The sequence below is a fragment of the Pongo pygmaeus genome, chromosome 1 (genome assembly GCF_028885625.2).
Source record: "Pongo pygmaeus isolate AG05252 chromosome 1, NHGRI_mPonPyg2-v2.0_pri, whole genome shotgun sequence".
In the NCBI taxonomy this organism is placed as follows: domain Eukaryota; kingdom Metazoa; phylum Chordata; class Mammalia; order Primates; family Hominidae; genus Pongo; species Pongo pygmaeus.
This window is the reverse complement of record NC_072373.2, coordinates 86,834,075-86,850,390: the sequence shown is the minus strand read 5'-3', so window position 1 is coordinate 86,850,390 and position 16,316 is coordinate 86,834,075. Positions and strand designations below refer to the sequence as shown.

The 16,316-nt window shown below is 37.7% G+C and overlaps 1 long non-coding RNA gene across 1 annotated transcript; it reads right to left on the bottom strand.

The window, feature by feature from the left end:
• Positions 1–965: 965 nt before the first annotated feature.
• LOC129031614 (uncharacterized) lies at positions 966–14,449 on the bottom strand. Its single transcript, XR_010123269.1, has 3 exons — positions 10,890–14,449; positions 9,172–9,268; positions 966–4,592 (listed from the first exon to the last, which is right to left on the bottom strand). It is a non-coding gene; the product is annotated as an uncharacterized LOC129031614 (long non-coding RNA).
• Between the last annotated feature and the right edge of the window lie 1,867 nt (positions 14,450–16,316).

Here is a 16,316-nt window from a genome sequence, read left to right as displayed (position 1 = left end):
TCCTTATCTATTGCAGATGGTGACTATCTGGGGCTGGTGTCAGATGGGTGGTTAAAATAATTTACCAAGACAGTTGGAGGTAAAGAAAGGCAGATTTATTAAAGTAGGAAAATGCATCCTAAGAAAGCCACAGGCAAATCAGCAAGAGAGGAGCTGACTACAAAGAGACAAAGGCTTGTTGGTGATTTTATAGCATGGTGCTTGTGCTGTGTGCTGAAGAGGGCTTTGTGCAATACAGATAATGTGTCAAGGTTTCAGTGAGCTAACTTGCATTTTTTGATCAGTAAAGAGTCTGGTGATAGCTGGACACACGAAGATTGTGAGTTATTTGTGTAGGAGAGCTATGTTTTCTGGACCATGAAGAAAGGTAGTCTTATACCTTATCTGCTTTTTCTTTTTGCTTTCCCTTGGTCCCACCAGCCTGATTCCCTTTCCCTAATTAGGATTCCCCATTACCTTTGTTTAAGATACTTTTCCTAGCTATCTCCTCTTAGCTGGGTCTTTCCCTACATCCTTCTTTCTTGTTTCAAAAAACAATGGCATTTATCCTAAAGTTTAAACTTTCTTTGAGATTTGCTCCACAGTTGTACTCATTTCTCTGGATCTTCTCCCATGTAACATGTAACATTAAGTATACATTTTAATAAACTTCTGCTTGTTAATCTGTCTTTTGTTACAAGGAATTTCAGTTAAGAACTACAGAGAAGAGAGAAAATTAGTTTTTCTTCTCTACAAGAACAAGAAACAAAATGAAATACATTCCCAATAGTTTCACAAAACAATTAAATCGTAACTAAATTTATAATAAACAAATTATTTTTGAAGACATTTGTAACAATAAAGGTACAAATCTTTTATCTTTTTAAATTTTTTTGAGCTGAGAATTGTTGACTGCCAAGTCATTAGGGAATATCTCCAAGACTGGTTTTGTTTGAAAACTGTTGACTTGTTTCTCTGAAAGAAAAGTACAGCCACTATTGTTTACTATTGATAGGTTTGTAGGACTTTTCAATCTTTAATTTCCTTGTTTGATATAACAAATATTTATTTGAACACTAACAATACACAAGGCAAAATGCAAGGGATGGAGGGAAAACAGGACACAGAAATATGAAATATGTATTTTACATATATATGTGCGTATCACTTCATTTGGAGTGACAGAGAAGACATATGCATGTATACAAATAAAGATAACTAATGATATAAAACAAGTAAAATTCTAAATTACTCTTATAATTGTGTAGGGGAGAGAAAATTTTCTATCCTCTGAAGGTTCAATAATTGAATCTATGAAATAAACTGACAGTAGACAGTTTAGTAGGAGAAAAGCTATTTTAATTACACACAGGAGTCCCACAAAGTAGAGGACTTGAAGAGGGGCCAGATGATAGAATTTTTTATAGCATCCTGAGCTAAAGAAAGGCGTAGGGGTTGGTGGTTTATGGGGGATGGTGTCTATACAAGCTGCAGGACAGTAAGAGGAAGGAATGCATGGAGAACAAAGGTTGTCTTGTTATACAGATAACATCTCTCAAGTAATAAAAGTTGTCTCCAAGGATCTCATCGGAAGAAGAGGTGATGGATAGTTTGTGACAAAGTCTTTCTGGAGCGTGGTGTCTCCTGTGAGTTAATCTTCCTTCACTGATGAGATTCCCAGGGAGGATACCTATGACTATTGTGTTACTTTTTGGAGGCTCTATCTTCAGCCACTTACGGGAGTTCAGAGAGAGCCCTTTCTTGTATTTGCTGTTTCCCAAGTGCCCTCAGTTTGAAATAATTAGCATACCAAAATGGTACATTTTGAGGTTTACTGAGCCCCAACAACTGCTACTATGCAGGTTAAGTAGATAATTACCTTGAAGCTGCTGGAAATAAAAAAAAAAATCCATGCTTGCCTTTAGAGAACAATCAAATTTCTGTGATAGAAGCACATACATGACAGGATGGCCATTTGTGTTTCTCACAGCCCTGCCTCTTAAATTCAAACACTGTTTCATGGGAATTGTTAAGCCAGTAGTATGTTGGGGGGTAGGCACCACAGAGATGAGAAAAGGAGCTGAATAGTATAGACATGTGAAACATGCAATTTAAGTATGCAGTGCAGTTTTACAACCTTATAAGAACAAATTATACTATTATACAGTAGGAGTAAATTTGAGCAACAGTTCAGTGTTTAAATTGTTAGTCTTCTGTCCTTTATTGCTGTATTTTATATATTGGGAAGAAAAGGCTGTGGAGAAGACAGTTGAGGAATGACAATCTAAGTGCCTATCTTGTACTTGCTTGTCTTTTCCATATTTGGAGGGCTTCAGCCATACCACAAAAGAGCAACAATGAAAAACTCAGGGAGTCCATTGAAGACAAATGGAGTAGTCTTTGGCAAGGACTTTTGGTTTTGCCTTTGTTCTGCCACCATAAGCTAAGTATATTGTGAAGGTCCCTTAATGTCTGAATCTGAGCTGCCTCATTTGTGAAATGAAGATAATAATGTCAACACAGGGTTATTATTGTAATAAACAATTGAGAAACAAGTGAAAATGCTTTGAAAAGGTGGAAACACATTATATGTGAAGGTGCTGCTGCTTTGTGTTGATGACAACTCGAAAACAAACACCGGGATATTTTCTCATGGAGGGAAGCTATCTTTGGGTCATGGAGATAAAACATTCTGAGAAATAATAGTTTAAATTATCTGTTTTCTTGTAGCCAGTACTACAGTTTCTGAGGAAAAAAAATCATTTCCATCAAGTAGATATTATTCTTTCCTGACTGAAAGACAAGAATATACAGTTTTCTTTCACCAATAGTGCCCCCAGTGTTTTGTCACAATTTTTCTCTCCAATTATTCTGAGACTATTTTTGAAAGGTAGCAGAAATTAACCTTTCTAAAATGACTCGTGTGTTTTCTTTTAAAAAGGAATACACATTACTACAGGGTATTAGGTCCTACTTTCAACTTTACAGCTTTCAATGCTTCCTTCATCTATCATTTACATTTATCATTAGTTTTTGTGTTTCCTGAGGTAAACAGTGAAATTATCTCTTTTCTAGAGAGGCAGAAAGATGAGCAGAAAAGAGGGGCTCACTCTGATATACCATTCCTGAAGTGTGAATGATATTAGTGAATCCCATGATGGTCTAAGGCTTGGAGAAAAGATGAGATAGAGGGCAGTGGTCTTGTGATTCTCACCTCAGTCTCACTGGGACAGAAGAGTGTCCTCTTGCAGGTGGAGGTCACCAAAACAAATGACAGCTAAGTTCTAAAGCAGCCTAATCTCATTGTTCCCAGACATTGAGCCCAAGATGCTTCTGTTCTGAATATGATTGATCGTATTTCTATCCTCTGTGATTTAGCTTCCATCACTTTCTCCATCTTACTTTAAATTCAAAATATCTTTCAGTGCTCAAGTACTAACCAGGTTATAAAGTCCTAAACCAAATCATTTGATAAAAATGTGTGATATGCCTGACCATTTTGTTCTTCTTTCATGTTGCAGCCTTAATTTTCTAGCAGCTCTTTTAAGACTGAAGGTACTCCAATAGTTAACAAGTGATAGCTGTAATTGGCCTCAAGAGGATTCATGAGTCTCATGGGAGATTCTGCTTGGTGAAGGGGAAGGTCACCTTCATCTAATCTGAAATAAATTTGAGAGTCTCACAAACATGAATCCAGAATATTAATAAAAACAAAGAAAGAAGCACTGCCAAAAATGTTACCCAAGCAAATCTCTCAAGGGCTAGTCTTCTGGGACTGATAAAATCACGTACATTTGCTTAAAGCCTGTAGGAATCCTAGTGTGTCACAGCTGTGCACTTACCAAGTGTATTGACTCCGAATACAAAGTGAGAATAAATCTAAGATACAGCTCACATTGTGTTGTGCATGGGGAATAAGTTTGAAAGCAGGCTACAGGCCTGGTATGGGAAGACAAGGGAATGAGTAGTTCTTCAGCTGCAAATCTATTTTAGATACTCAGCAATGAGGTTGCGGATAAAATATATGAATAAAGGTGGGTACTGGTGATAATTCATTTTTGAAAGAAAAATGCCAAAATAGGGAGGCATTATCTATAAACACATAATTTCAGCAATGGTGGTTATTTCAGTCTTTGACAGGGCACAGGACACTTTGGATAACTGTTCCTCTAGGTGCTATCTCAGAGAACAAATTTATCATCAATCTTTGTGGCCTATTTTAATGGACAAAGACACAACTGAGATAGAGGAAAAAAATCAGAATTCTAGAGGAAAAAAATCAGAAACAAGGGCAATTATCCAGAATGAGTCTTTTTTTTTTGAGACAGGGTCTCACTCAGTCACTGAGGCTGGAGTGCAGTGGCACCATCTTAGCTCACTGCAGCCCAGGCCTCTTGGGTTCAAGTGGTCGTCCCACTTCAGCTTCCTGAGTATCTGGAACTACGGGTGCATGCCACCACACCCAGTTAAGTTTTGTATTTTTTGCAGTGATAGGGTTTTACCATGTTGTCCAGGCTGGTCTCAAACTCCTGAGCTCAACCGATCCTCCCGCCTTGGCCTCCAAAAGTGCAGGGATTAAAGGTGTGAGACACCACGCCAGGCCCAGAATGAGTCTTTATAAAGAAAAAAAATGAGTCTATTACTGCTCAATTCTCCCCTTCACTCTGGCTTTCACAGGCCATGAGCCCCCGTGCTTTGTTATTCCTTTAAGTACACAGGATCCGTGAGACTCCCTGGTTCACCTGCTGACCTAAATTCTATACTATTTGGTCAGGCTGTAAATAATTAAATAGAAATTCTTGCTTTCACTTCATAATTATCGAAAGATACCCCAGCTTTTCCCAGGGTTCCTGGTTTAACCATGTGATATTTCAATTAGGAAGAAAATCTAGCTTTCTCTAGTATTGAAGAAATCAATTTAAAGTAAGTATTTGGACCAAATTTTCCAAATATTGGCTTCTTAATTTTTCCTGTTTTTTTTTTTTTTTAGTTCAGATAGATATGCTGTTCTTTATTTTAAGAAAAAGATTTTTTTCATAAAAAGAAAAATATTTTGAAAAACATTTTGTTAAATCTCTTGGGAGCATCTTCACCTGCTACATACAATAAAATAAGATACTCTGAAGACTAGAGGATAATAAGTAAATAACAATTCATGTGGCAATTAGTATTTAGTGAGCTCCCAATATGTGCCAGGTATACAGTGGTACTTATAACTTCCAAGCATAATGAGAGCATTTGTAGTCTTTTGTATATGCAAGGAAACTAAGTTTCAGATAGGAAATAACTTAAGATCATACAGAAGGAGAATGTGGATTTGAACCCAGAATCTTTTCATACCTAAACTTGTGATTTTCCCACTTACCTATATTTCCTTTTCACCTAATATGTTTCTTAAGCTATGTGTTAAAAACAACACTAACAGCCCAAGTTTTTCTTGGAAGTGATTCGTTTGGGATGATTCTTTACACTCTCCCTTGTCGCTACTGGTATGCAGTGTCACCCTGGATCAGAAACCTTCAAGCATCAAATCAAATTCTTTTGCTTATTCAGATTTCTAGCCTTCTTCCCTCCTACCTCTGGCTCTCTTGGTATGGCCCTGCCTTCCCTTTCTAATATTTTCTGCTTTAATTTCCCTTTACCCAACCAAGCCACAGTCAGACCAAATGACTAGCTGTCCTCTCTTCCTCTGTGCTTTCCCATCTCCAGGCTTTTACTCAAGCCATTCACTCTACTGGAAATGACCTTACCCCTTCCTTACACCACATTCAGAAGCCTTGATCCTGCCATCTTTCTCAGCCCAACTCAAGTTCTTCTCTTGCTTTTCTGACTGGAAGTAATTTCTCCCTCCTGCAAACCTTTATAGCACTCTCTTGGTATATTTCTCATGAACTCATCACTTTTTACTTTGTAATATCATTATTAATATTTGACTCTCATTTGCCCCTCTAGACTGAGTGAAGGATCTATGACTGATTCACCGTTTTGTCTTCCACAGAGCCTAGCTTCTATATTGAAGCTAACATAGATGTAAGAATGCTAGATTTTGAAAGAACACATAGTTAAATTTTAATTTCAAATGGAGAACAAATAATTTTTAAGTATATTTGGATATTTTTACATATTCAAATATTATATGAAACATACTTACATTAAAAAATCTTCATTCTTTATGTAAAATTCAAATTTAACTAAGTGTCCCATATTTTATCTGGCAATCCTCCCAACAAACCCTTATCAAGTAGTTTTTAAATAAGTGAATTGCATCTCAGTGGTTCAAATCTGCGACTATGGTATCATTAGCACTGGCTGAAGTAACTTCAAATAGTCGTAAATTAAGATAGCTTTGAAAAGAATCATAGTGGTAATTTAGTCCAATCTTCTAGCTTTTGGATTATTTTTTTAAAAACAGATCTCTCAGAGACTTGCTCCAAATCACACAACTAACACTCAATTACACACCTCTTTAAAATTGGAACTTAAAAATACAAAGTAGAATCATCAAAACGTCAGAGAGCTACAAGGATGAAGAGAACTTCTGTATACTTAAACTGTACTTCTGTATTTGCTCATTCACTCTTTTGAGACTGGCATTAGCAGCTCTATCAGTCCTTGTTTTACTGGTATACAATCAGGGGTTCCCAAACCCCCAGCTGCAGACAGGTACCGGTCTGTGGCCTGTTAGGAACCAGGCCACACAGCACGAAGTGAGTGGCAATGAGTAAGCATTACCACCTGCCTGAGCTTCACCTCCCATGAGATCAGCCGCACATTTGATTCTCAAAGGAGTGTGAACCCTATTGCAAACTGCTCATGCGAGGGATCTAGGTTGCACACTACTTATGAGAATCTAATTAATGCCTGATGATCTGAGGTGGAACAGTTTCATCCCAAAACCAATCCCCCCACATATCCAATGCGCTTGACACCCAACTCCTGCTCCCCTAACCCATCCCATGGAAAAATTGTCTTCCAAAAATGAGTCCCTGGTGCCAAAAAGGTTGGAGACCCGCTGGTCTACATGTCTCGCTATACATTTGTACACATTGTTGCAAATTGTAAAGTCTTAAGAGTCAGTGACTGTTCTATCTGGTCACTGATTAATCTTGCCTGGTTAATGAAATATGATTATAAAAGGACCCCCGAGATATATTCACAGAACCAGGGAAGACATAAGCAAAATGATCTAGGTCAGAATTTTTATTTCCTGCACTTCTGGCAGCAATTTTCTTCCCTAAATCTCTAGTACTTCTCGTTAGGATACTCAGGGGCTCCTGCCTGTCAGGCTTCTTTCCTTGCAAGGCCTTCTCTCTGAAACTTCTTCCTTTCATCAGAACTTTCCTGTCCTGCTCTTATCTGCTCACCAGATGGAAAAACAGCTCGAGAAACTAATCTGAGCAAAGGTGTTAAAGGCTGACATGGATTTAATAGGTTTAATATGCATCTCCTCCAAGAAGCAGGTCACTTCCTGTGAAGACTACTCATTTCCAAGGAGGCTAACTGCTTCCTCCTGCGAGCTACCACCACACTTCTATCAACCTTCTAGTATAGTACTTCTCTGGCTGAAGTTTAATTCACTGTATATTAATATGCACACACAATGTCTTCTTCATATTTATACTGCCAGCACCTACTATAGCATCTACTTCATAGTAGGCAATCAATATATATTTGTTAAGTAAGTGTTTTGTTAACTTGATTTAAACAGGTGATCCCTAGATGATTAATAGTCAATACAATGATTCTTCAATGATTACCAGGGCCACACATTGGGAATAATCAGTAAAGAAGTTTTTAAGGTCTTGGTCTAACAAGTAGCCTTCAATTATGTGTAGCATTTCAGTAATAGCATTATTATTGGTTCAAGAGTGTTTATAAGACAGAGCGTTATAAAACTCGAACTACTTGGTTTCTTCTAATTATTGTCTCCAACCATACTATCTTAAACTTTTCTCTCTCATTTTCTTTAATGCCATCCTGGCCAGACCATATAACTTTCTGGTTACTTATAATAATTAAAATACAGATTTGTCTAGTTTAAAACAGAAGGGGAGAAGGTAAAGTATGGCACGCTCTTTCACTCCTTCCTTCCCTCTTTCTAGGTCTGTTTCTCTGAAGTTAGGGGCAGAAAGGAGGAACAGAAAAATCATAGGTCATCTTACAAAACCATCCATATACTGGACTGAGATGTAAGGCTTTTATGGAATGATCCTGGTTTGGAATTTTGGAATGGCTGTGTGCTGTCCTGGTGGCTTCTGTTGATTTGGTGGTCTCTGTAAGGACAGAGTACTCACTTTCAGAAGTGTCTAGTTGTCCTAAAGCTACTAGCTCTCCATCCCTGCTGCAATCTTTTTTTCTGTGTGGGGGTTCCCTCTCTTTGCCCTGTGGCTGTATGGGCTGCTCTAGAGATTCCGCACCCCACCCCAACCACTGTATCTTTTCACACAGAGCTTCAGAAACTATTGGTTCTCTTTCAAGTAGTCATTACTTTGGTGGCTTGCAGCCCTACACGCTACACTAGTAAGCTTTCTGCCTGCAGAACATCTAAATGATTAATAGGTACTTTCCCCCATGTTTGCAAACACACTTTTCCCACAAATTCCTTGACAAGCTCTCCTAAGGATTCTCTCTTCATGCTCCACTGTACTCCAGTGGGAGCTCTACAGTGGGCCTGCAGGTTCTACAGATCAGAAAGGAACAGGAAGACAGACTCTCCCGTTTGTTGGCATCTCTATCTACTACGATTCTCTTGTAGCACATTCCCCTCACTTGACTATCCTCTTAGCCAACTGTTCTTAAGTAGGCTCACTAGTCCTCAGCTGGTCAGCTTGGAGTACTGCTACAAAACTGTGCTCCAGGGTGCACCTTCTGCTGCTGGTATATAGCTACCTTCAGATCTGCTATGGAGTCTATAACACAGATTATTAAAAGTTGGCTATACATCTGTTTCTTATTTTTTTTAATCTTTTTTATGACTATATATCTTAAACAGTTTCACCATTAGAAAACTATCATGTTATCTGAAAACTTGGGGCTTGAACACATTTTAATCATTTCTACACTGCTATTCCATTATTCTCATTTCAATTTTATCTTGTATATTCACTACATGCACAGCTTTAGGATTCACAAACACCGTCAGTCCTGGGTAAATGAGGATAATCCTCTCTGTGCTGTTGACTGAAACCTTACCTTCCTCTGTGAGAGACCCGAAGTGTCACCAATTCAATTAACTTTCTCCTTTTTCCCTCTGAAGATATCCAGACAGTGCTTTTTAAGCGCTCTGTTTCTAAGAAAAATAAAATGAATCACATGTACTCAGCATGTTGCACTCAAAGAGCATTGGTAATATAAAAATAAGTAATTAGTACTCAGTTTTCAAAGGAGGTAAAAATCCAAGAATTGCATCTTGTTCTAAGGCAAGCTGGTATAGTTGTCCTGGTTTGAGCCATCAGGCTATTTATATAGAGCCTGCCCAGGAAGGCTTCTGGCTCATGATGCTGTGAGCCATGTTTTATGGGTTGAATTTTGTCCTCCAAAAGAGATATGTTGAAATCCTAATCCCAAATACTTCAGAATGTGACCTTATTTGTAAATAGGGTCTTTGTAGAGGAAATCATGTTAAACTGAGGTAATTAGTTTGGGTCTTACTCTAATATAATATGATCAACGTCCTTATTAAAAAAAGGAAATTTGGACATAAAAATACACACAAGAATGCCATGTGAAGATAAAGGATATTGGGGTGATACATCTACAAGCCAAGGAATGCCAAAGATGGCCAGCAAACCACCAGAAGTCAGGGAGAGGCATGGAACAAATTCACCCTCACAGCCCTCAGAAGGCATCAACCTTCCTGATATCTTGATCTAGTACTTCTAGGCTCCAGGACTGTGAGACAATGAATTTCTGTTGTTTAAGCTACCTAGTTGGTGGTACTTGTTATGGCAGCCCTAGCAAACTGATGCATTATATCTTATTTCTAATCTCCTAATTTCTGAATTATATATATTCTGAATATATAAAAAGGGCTCACCTCCCACTTGGGAACAACTCCTTTAAGAAGTGAGGGCTGAAACAGAGGGAAGAGCTACTGAGATTCTGATATGAGATGAGGTTCCTCAAAGCATGGTTTTCCTGCCCTTAGATCTCTAGCTGCTATCCCTCTCTATCACATCCCTTTTCTAAGTCAAAGAGATAACAATGTCAAATAAAAATTGATTCTAGTGGATCCTCTACTTATTTTCTTCTCTGAAATGAAGTAATTTTCTTCCACATAAATCTAGGGGACTACATTGGCAAGTGGTAAAATAGTTGGAGAACTTAACAATGTCTTCTCAATTTTATGTGTGACATGAAAGTGAGAAATTTTTTTTTAACAGAAAGGAAATATCAAATCATGTAGAAAAAGTCCCTCATTTTACTAAGTAGGAATCAATACCCAAATGATTTCTAGTCCATTAATCCTTCCATTGGGTCCCATGCCGGTTAAGGATGGGAGATGCAGAAGCCTGGGGATTAGGAAAGTACTGTACTTCTGCAACTTAATGGCAAGTGAGATAACTCTGGCTTTAAGAGTAATAATAATAAAAAAAGGAGCTTTAGTAACACACGACCGGTTCAGTGATGAGATCTGCAGCCAAAAGCAATGTCTAGTACATGAATCAGAAATTATTGATACTACTCATCACTGAAGTACAACGGAATTTCAAAGGAAAGAAGTAAATTAATATTTATTGACCACCTTCATTGTAACACTACTTTATATCCATTATCTCATTTAAACTTCACCACAGCAGCCTTATTAGTAACCATATTTTATAGAGGAATAAACTGAGACTTAAAGATGTTTAGAAACCTTATCCAGAAAACAATGAGCAGTAACTGGCAGAAATGAGATAGAAACTTACATCTGCATCAGCCTGCCAGGATAGCAGTTGTTCTTTTTTTTTTTTTTTTTTTTTTGAGACGGAGTCTTGCTCTGTCGCCCAGGCTGGAGTGCAGTGGCGCGATCTCGGCTCAAGCAGTTGTTCTTAACTCCATGAACCATCTGCATCCTAATCACTTGCAGAACTACTTTAAAGTGTGAGTTTAAAGTTCCTAAACCCAGAGATCCTGATTCAGTTGGTCTGTGGGTGGGGTCCAAAAATTTGAGTTTCAAACAAGTTCAGCATCACATTTAATTTTTACACAAGTCAGCAGTGTGCTACATTTAAAAAAGTTATTCTTTGAAAATGATTCTCAAGTGATTCCTAATCTTTTACGTATTAGTTCAGATTAGTCACTATACCATAGAAACTGTGCCATTCTAAAATAGAATGAAAATAACCCCTCCCCATTTCAGTGTTTACCAGCATATTGTGTGACACAATAAGTATTTAATAAGTTCCAACTATGAGATTATTTGAATAAGTACAAGGAAAAGTTAGACATTGACACAGGATGGACAATGTTGTACTTTGACAAATAGAAACATTTAAAAATTATCATCTATTATAATCATCTAGAAAAAGAGATAACTTGACACAAAAAATATAGGAAAGGCATAATATTAAACTGTTTTATAAAGCAAATAAATTTAGTTTTATAAAAAACTTACTTCACTGTCCTTATTTTTCTCATTTAAATTAACAAAACTTCATCAGGAACCAAAACAGGTCAATGGATTGAGCCATGCCAATAGTTCACTGTCATGAGAATAAAAAGTCCAAAGAAGACTCAGTCTTTGACTTTAAAGGTATTGCAATTTAATTAAGATAATCAAATTTACCTGCATGAAATGACTCAAAACCAATATAAAATAGTATATAATTATGTACAGGCATACCTCAGAGATATTGCAGGTTCAGTTCCACACCACTGCAATAAAGTATCACAATAAAGGGAATGACACAAATTTTTTGGTTTCTCAGTGCATATAAAGAGTTATGTTTACACTATAGTCTGTTAAATGTGCAATAACATTATGTCTAAAAATATACAAATCCTAAGTTAAAAATACTTTATTGCTAAAAAATGCTAATGCTCATATGAGTCTTTAGTGAGTCATCACCTTTTTGCTTATAGAGGGTCTTGCCTTGGTATTGATGACTACTGACTGATCAGGGTGGTGACTGATAGGCCAGGTACAGTGGCTCATGACTGTAATCCCAGCACTTTGGGAGGCTGAGGTAGGAGGATCACTTGAGCTGGGGAGATAGAGGTTACAGTGAGCTATGGTAGTGCCACTGCACTCCCACTTGGGTGACAGAAAAAAAAGGGGGGGTGGCGGTTGCTGAAGGTTTAGATGGCTGCAGCAATTTCTTAAAATAATACAACAAATGAAGTTGGCCACATCAGTTGACTTTTCATGAAAGATTTCTCTGCAGAATGTGATGGTGTTTGATAGCATTGTACCCATAGAACTTCTTACAAAATTGGAATCAGTACTCTCAAACCCTGCCATTGCTTTACCAACAAAGTTTTGTAATATTCTAAATCCTCTGCTGTCATTTCAACAATGTTTAGAGAATCTTTACCAGCAATAGATTCCATCTAATGAAACCTTTTTTTTTTTCTTATCCACAAGAAACAACTCCTCATCCATTCAAGTTTTATTATAATATTGCAGCAATTTAGTCACATCTTCAGGTGCCACTTCTAAATCTAGTTCTCTTGCTATTTCCATCACATCTTCAGGTACTTCCTCCACTAAAGTCATGAAGTCATTCATGAGGCCTGGAATTAACTTCTTCCAAATTCCTATTATAATAAATTGACATTTTGACCTCCTCCCATGAATCACAAATAATCTTAATGGCATCTAGAGTGGTGAATCATTTCCAGAAAGTTTTCAGTTTACTTTGCCATATCTATAAGAGGAATCACTGAAGCAGGTCTAGCCTTATGAAATATATTTCTCAAATAATAAGATTTGAAGTTTGAAATTATTCCTTGATCCATGGGCTGCAGAATAGATGTTGTATTAGCAGGCAAGAAGCAATATTAATCTCCTTGTAAATCTCAGTCAGGGCTCTTGGGTGACTAGGAACATTATTAATGAGCAGTAATATGAAATAAATCTTTTTTTTCCGGTCTCAACAGAGTCTCAATAGGGAGCTTAAAATATTCAGTAAACCATGCTTTAAATAGATGTGCTGTCATCCAGGATTTGTTGTTCCATTGACAGAGTAGAGGCCGAGTAGATTCAGCATAATTCTTAAGGGCTGTAGAATTTTCAGAATGGTCAGAGAGCACTGGCCTCAACTTAAAGTCACCAGTTGCATTATCCTCTAACAAGAGTCATTCTGTCCTTTGAAGCTCTGCAGCCAGGCATTGACTTCTCTTCTCTAGCTATCAAAGTCCTTAGATGGGCCGGGCGCGGTGTCTCACGCCTATAATCCCAGCACTTTGGGAGGCCGAGGTGGGTGGATCACGAGGTCAGGAGATCGAGACCACGGTGAAATCCCATCTCTACTAAAAAATACAAAAAATTAGCCGAGCGCAGTGGTGGGTGCCTGTAGTCCCAGCTATTCAGGAGGCTGAGGCAGAAGAATGGCATGAACCCGGGAGGTGGAGCTTGCAGTGAGCAGAGATCGTGCCACTGCACTCCAGCCTGGGCGACAGAGCGAGACTTCATCTCAAAAAAAAAAAAAAAAAAAGTCCTTAGATGACATCTTCTTTCAAAAGAAGGTGTTTTGTCTACATTGAAAATCTGTTATTTAGGGTAGTCGCTTTCATCATCTTATCAAGATTTTCTGCATGATCTGTTGCAGCTTCTACCTTAGCACTTGCTGCTTCACTTTATACTTTGTATTAGTCCATTTTCATACTCCTATAAAGAACTGCCTGAGACTGGGTAATTTATAAAGAAAGAGGTTTAATTGACTTACAGTCCAGCTTGGCTGAGGAGGACTCAGGAAACTTACAATCATGGTGGAAGGCAAAGGGAAAGCAAGGCACCTTCTTCACAAGGCAGCAGGAAAGAGAAATGCTGAGCAAAGGGGGAAGAGCCCCTTATAAAACCGTCAGGTCTCATGACAACTCACTATCACAAGAACAGAATGGGGGAAATCACCCCATAATCCAATTACCTCCACCTGTTCTCTCCCTTGACACGTGGGGATTATGAGGATTATAATTCAAGATGAGATTTGTGTGGGGACACAAAGCCTAACCATAACACACTTTTATGTTATAAAGATGGCTTTTTTCCTTAAGCCTCATAAACCAACCTCTGCTAGCTTCAAACTTTTCTTCTTCCTCCTGTCTCACAGCCTTCATATAATTAAAGAGAGCTAGTGCCTTGCTCTGGATTAGGCTTTGGTTTAAGAAAATGTAGTGGCTGATTTGATCTATCCAGACCACTCAAACTTTCTCCATATCAGCAATATGGCTGTTCTGCTTTCTTATCACTTGCGTGTTCACTGGACAAGCACTTTTAATTTCCTTCAAGAACTTTTCCTTTGCATTCACAAATTGGCTGTCTGGCACAAGAGGCCTAGCTTTTGGCCTATCTTAGCTTTTGATATGCTTTCCTCACTAAGTTTAATCATTTTTAGTTTTTACTTTAAGTGAGACATTTGACTCTTTCACTTGAAGGCTTGGAGGACATTATATGGTTATTAATTGGCCTAATTCAAATATTGCTGTGTCTCAGGAAATAGGGAGGCCCAAGGAGAGGGAGAGAGATGGGAAAATGGCTGGTCAATGAAGCAGTTAGAACACACTCAATATTTACTTATTAAGTTTATTCTCTTATATGGGTGTGGTTCTTGGTGCCCCAAAACAATTATAATAGTAACATCAAAGATTACTGATTGCAGATCACCATAATAGATATATAATTAAAAAGTTTAAAATATTGAGAGAATTACCAAAATGTGACAAAGACACAAATTGAGCACATGCCACTGTTAACAATGGCACTGATAGACTTGCTGAATATGGGGCTGCCACATACCTTTAATTTGTCAAAAATGCAGTATCTGCAAAGCATAATAAAGTGAAGTACAATAAAACAAGATATGTGAAGTGCAATAAAAGATATACTTATATATAATTGATATGGTTTGGCTTTGTGTCACCACCCAAATCTCACCTTGAACTGTAATCCCCAGGTGTTGAGGGAGGGACCTGGTGGGAGGTGACTGGATCATGGGGGTGGTTTCCCGCATGCTGTTCTCATGATAGTGAGTGAGTTCTCATGAGTTCTGATGGTTTTATAAGCGGCTTTTCCCCCTTGGCTTCCTTCACTTGCTCTGTCACCTGCTGCCATGTAAGACATGCCTGCTTCCTCTTCCACCATGATTGTAAGTTTCCAGAGGCCTCCCCAGCCATGCTGAACTGTGAGTCAACTAAACCGCTTTTCTTTATAAATTACTCAGTCTTGGGCAGTTCTTTATAGTAGTGTGAGAATGGACTAATACAATAATTGTGTGGGACAGATAGTAATTATATGTAATGGGAGACAGAAAGATCTGTATGAAGTGAAGTGGCAACTAAAGGATTGGTGAAAGAAGTGGTAGCTGAACTAAATTTGGCTAGGTTGAAAAGAGGGCAAAGGGAATCCTAAATGGAAAAGGAGCAAGGCGCACAGGGTAGAAGTAAGCTACTGAAAATGACAGTGATATGAACCAGGATTGTTTAAGGAAACTAGCCTGATTAAAGCAGAGAATACATTTTAAACAGTATTGGATGATTAGGTTAGATAAAAAAAGGTAGATTGTGATGATGTGAAAAATGGATTACTAGACAGGAGTCTGGACTCCAGCAGATATAAGAGCATTACAGTTTCTCACACAGGGAAGAATCCAAAGTGAAAACATTATTTTGTACTGGTAAGTAATCTGTCCTAACTTTTGGTTGTGAAAACACAGGGTCTGACAAGTTCAAGTATAAAATGAATTCTGGTTGATGGCATGATGGCTATTGTATTTGTAATCCACACAAAATCTCTGCAATATCTGCCAAGTCTGATTTATCTTGAGATTAGAATCTTAGTTTAAACTTCTACTTTCTACTTAGCTAACTACCTGCATGGTTTCCCATTCTACTTTCTGTCTTTCAACCTAAAATAAAAATATAACAGGGTGAAATAAAATGTACTAATTCCCCATATAACGTTACACCTGAGCTGTGGTAAGGGGATAAACAGTGACTTCAGATAAATAGTTCAATATCAATTGGGGTAGAAATGTCTCTTAACACAATATAGTCTGGTTTATTCTAAAGAAATAATGTCAAAATTATGTTACTATAAATTCCTCATGCAGAAAAATAGTTATTTTCTTTAAAAAATTAATCCTCAGGGTAGAATAAATGGTTAAATGTGTTTTGTTTTAGTTAATACTAACTCT